Genomic DNA, 5,013 nt, shown 5'->3' with positions numbered 1-5,013 from the left:
TAAAATAAATAAATAAAGAGCACTTTTGTACTTAAAAAATTAATGAGTATAGGAAACATGTACTTTAAAAAATAATTTGATTAATACTTGGAGATTTAGCTGTAAGTTAGTGGCAAGTGTTTAAAAAAAAACTATGTTTTTGGCTTAGAGGCCAGTCGGGCATGCTAGGGGAAAAAGCAGCTCAGATAGAGAAGGAAGCACCAAATAAAGGGCGTTTGGAGGATCCTCCCAGGATGGAAGATGCATGCTGAAAATAGATTATAGACCAAACATGATTGCCACTCAATGCCTCTTTTGCAGACCACAACACCCAAAAGAAGAGAGAGAACAAAAGGGAATGCCCTGCCACAGAGGCAGGGTCAGATGGGGGGGGGGGAGGGATACTGGAATCCATGGTGGTGGAAAATGGGCACTGGTGGAGGAATGGGTATTTGATCATTGTATAATCAAAACCCAAGCACAAAAATTTGTAAGTCTACAACTGTACCTCATGGTGTTTCACTAAAGGTAAAGGTAAAGGCCCTCCCGTTGATCGTCGATTTGCTCGAGCGGGCCCAGTAACATCTCCATTGGAGACTTTGTTGTTACTGTGTCTGGCATATCGAATACTCTCAGTAGCTTGCCGGGCTCTCCGAGGTGTTTCACTAATAAAAATTTTTTAAAAATCTGTTTCTACACTTAAAATAAGTTACCTTAATTAGCAACTTAAATATACAAAAGACACCCGAGTAACTAGAACTTGTGCTGTGGTTACCTTAATTAGCAACTTAAATATACAAAAGACACCTGAGTAACTAGAACTTGTGCTGTTATGCCTATGCAATTCCCTAGCACAGTCTTCTAGTGGAAAGCGCACAATAACAATTTGGACCTCAATTACTAGATTTGGCTCTCACCTCCCCCTAAAATATAACTACACCCAAATACAAGAATTTGGAGTGAATCTGAGCAAGTTGTCCTTAGCCTTGCTTTGAGGGCATCAGCTCCTCTAAATAACTCGGAGGATAGCCGAACTTGATTTCCACATGGCCAGCTAGCAGCAGTTGGTGGCTGTACTGTTTGGAAGATGGCTAGCTTCTGTCTTGCACTGGTGCCCATACATGGCAGGACTCAGTGGAACAAAAGGACTAAGATCTCAAAACAATGCTGTCCATTTCCTCCATGTCTCCTCATTTGCACACCAGAAAAAGCGGCGCAGTTTTCGTACCTTTCAGCACTGATGCGAAGCTTAGAGTTTCTTTTTGGTTTTAGGCATGATGAAGGATTTGGTAGTGATTTTGCTGGAAGTCACAGAGGATTCACCCTTTGTTCCGGCTGGACTGGACTTGCTAGGCATGGAAGCTGAATACACAGGGTCCAGGCTGTCCAGAGTTTCCTTCTTCATGGAAGAGAGTTTAGTTTCAGAAACAGTGGCCTAAGAAGAAAAGGTCTACATGAATGCTCCGACACAAAGCCATGTACACAATTCAAAGGAGTGAAGGACTACAAAACTGTTCAGGATCAAACACTCTGCAGGCATAGGATAGAAAGCAATCTTGTAAAATTGTTATTAAATGTCAAAGAAAACTCCTTTAGCACCTTTATGAAAACAGAATTGTTTAGAGTTTAGCGTCAAGCAAACTATGGGCACAATTTTAAGTCCTCTGCCATGAAAAATGAAAATAAATGTGTGGAAATATTGTCATAAGGAAGGCAGCTTGGAAATGCTGTATTCATGTAATCTTTAAAGACTTCTAGAGAAACTTTGACAGCTGTGTGGATACTCTGAAAAGCATATGATGGCTATTCTTCTAGCTTGGGTACAAAGCTGCCGCATATGGCCTATTCCTCTTCGTCTAACCATTCTCTGCATGCTTCCAGGCAAGGCTTCTCATCCCAGTCACACAACTTGGGCCGGTCTGTTGAGCTCTTTGAGTCTTGGTGCCTCACTGTTAAAGGGGGGGTGGGGGGTGGCATTTGCGCATTTACTGTGTGGCTTTATTATGTGAATGAATGATGGTGGCCAGGAAAGTGCTTGGTGAGCTTTAGAGCATGTAACAAGCAGAAAGGCTTCTAAAGGCACTTGGATTTTCTTGGGTCACCTCACCCCACAGCAGAGGAGAACAGTCTCTAGTCTCCTTGCCATGAGGGGACCAGAGTCCATTCTGACCTTACACCCACTTTAAAAGTGATCATTTCTAATTAAATGAAGCTGAACACTGAGTTCCAAAAGGAGCAGAGAATGTCTCAAGCGAGCGACGCAAGCAGGCTAGAGGATGATACACAGGGGTGTACAGCTAGAGCAAGCACTCCGATACAGACCTGAGAAAGGGTTTGTCTATCTAATACTCTTGGAAATTTAAAAGCACACATATGAATTAATAATCAGGTTAGTAATTTTTTAGTGTGAAAAAATCATATGTAAGGAAACAAACAAATCTCGTGTTCCTCTGACACTCAGGCAAAGTGGTGGAATGGAAAACAGTTTTCTATACAGTAAAAGGCACTTAATATATTTTTGCCCAATAAATAAATGACATCCCAGGACTACAGAAAAAAATCAGGTAATTTATAAATATTGTACTTTAACACTTTGAGTCATCTCTTCGACCTCATTTATGATTTTTCATACATGTATTTCTAGAAAGAGAATATTTACCCAATGTTGGCTTACTGCTGACAGCTCTTACATTTATAACTACTTCAGAACACATCTCATATATGACTTTATAACAGTGCCTGCTGATTACTGAGCTAATCATTTATACAATAAAAAATTAATCTGCATACATTTTAAATTGTAAAGATTGTCCTTTTTTTCCACTCAAAGAAAATTTCTGAGTCGCTTCTCTGTGAGTTCATTCAAGAAACAGAAGGTACTTAAGCAAAGGAAAGAAATACATGTTCTCCTATGTTCACAGCAGTATTATCCATAATAGCCAAAACATATTATCAACACAAACACACCATTGGCAGATGATTGGATGAGGAAATTGTGGCTTATAAACTCTATGGAATGTTATGCAGCTACTTAAAATAGGTCCTTTGTGACGACATGGATGAAACCTGAGGTGATTGTGATGAGTAAAGTAAGGTAGGGAACAAAAGATGATTATATATGGAATAGAATAACCATAGAAAACAAATAGTCAAGACACAAAAATTAAGAAAAGAGGACTGTTTGCAAGGAGGGGTAAAGGCTGGTGTGAGAGCTCTAGAACTTTGGTGGTGGGTCACTTAATCACTTAACTTCCCGTTAGTCGTCGATCTGCTCGAGTGGGCGCCAGTAATGTCTCCATTTGTCCCTGTCGCGTGCTAGTGTAGCCCAATGGCATCTGTTTGCTCTGGGAACATGAAGAGCCTCAAACCGATCGTTCATGATCTTGATGAAGAAATGAGGCAATACACATAGAGAATCTCAAATTGTATTATCAAAATTTTACAAGATACTAAACCAATGGTTAATCAATAAAGTCTTGTGTAAATTAAAAAAATTTAAATGCACTGGCATTTAGTAATAATTGATATATTCCATTTTCTGGAAAGGTGTAGGGTGATACAATACCCTAATGTTCTAGTATCTGACTGAAGCTAAGTTGCTCCGTTTAGTACACTATTGTCCCCTGAAACATAAAACCTATCTTGGAATTCTCAATTCATAAAAATTAGCTTGACATAAAAATGCTATTAAAAAGTTAATTTTAGTGTAATGCTCTGTTTGGGCATTTATCCCTCTTAGGAATATTTCAACATCTGTACTACAACATATTATACAGAATAGGATGAGAGCCTTGTTTTCTTCTTCATGCCTCATATTCACATCTGGCTCACCATTTCCATTGTCTCTCATTATCCCATTTGCTAACATACATGAGTATTAAGGTTGATTCATAAGTCATAGTCATCAGGAAAGAATGCTCAGAAGCAGTCCTTCTGAGTTGGTGTGAGGTAATTACTTTTTTATCTTCTTGTGATGGAGGAGCTCAATAGTGACGCTCAGGAGACCCAGGATCCCTCTAGACAATTTCCATTTATCCTGAGGTTCTGGAGGATTACCTGGGCCACTTGAGCAGTGCTTGGGTGGGAAGGGGTCACCAAGGCCATGCCCAGTGGTGCTTGTGGGAAGGGCTTCCAGCTACACCCTGTGACACTCAGGGGAGTCACTTGCTGTTGGGGATTGAATCCAATCCAACTTGCCGTGGATGATTTTCTGCAAACCTGGCTTAAATTTAAAAAATTTAGAATGCATTAGCATTCAGTAATAATGAATATACCCCACTTTCCAGAAAGTCCTTCTATCCATAGTAGAGGAGAGTAGCCTTTCTATCAGTAGAAGTAGGAGTATGACGCCAGAAAAGGAGACAGTGAGGTGGAGACAGTGAGGTAGTGACAGTGAGGTAGTGACAGCTCAGGAGTCAGGGATACACAAGAACTGCAGGTTGTAGCCTGGCCCCATTACTGGGACCCTCCCTGATTGACCGACTGACCACTGCTTGAGAGGTCACCACTTTCTCTTTTTCCTTCACAGCTCATCCCGAGACCCCCACGAGACTGAATCCACTGAAAAAGCCAGGTATGAGGGCTAGTGACTGAAATCACCAGGCTTCTGGAGTCGGGATTGGCTCCCTCCTCCCATCTCCCTGTGCTTCCCCTTTCCTGGCAGTCACACCCATGAGCTGCCTCTGGGTGCCATTTAGGCGTATTAACAGCCATGATCCAGACTCACAAACCAATCTCAGAAAAGAGCAGCACACTGCAGATATTCCTCTGGAACCCAAAATCACTGTCCAGTTTTTTTTTTAAAAATTTAACTCCTGTTCTAGCACTATATATATATATATATATATATATATATATATATGCACACAAGACTCAAACTCTAACAACATGTTAATGATCTCAAATTCAGAAGCTTAATGGCTCCAAGATGAGATACAACAATTTTCACACACTTTCCTCTAAAGAAAACTTTTTGGATCATTTTTAGTCAATTATTCATAACTAGCAATACAAAATAAATTATTTAGCATCTGC

The sequence above is a fragment of the Sorex fumeus genome, unplaced genomic scaffold (genome assembly GCF_029834395.1).
Source record: "Sorex fumeus unplaced genomic scaffold, SorFum_2.1 ptg000030l, whole genome shotgun sequence".
Lineage (NCBI taxonomy): Eukaryota > Metazoa > Chordata > Mammalia > Eulipotyphla > Soricidae > Sorex > Sorex fumeus.
This window is presented reverse-complemented; position numbering follows the sequence as displayed.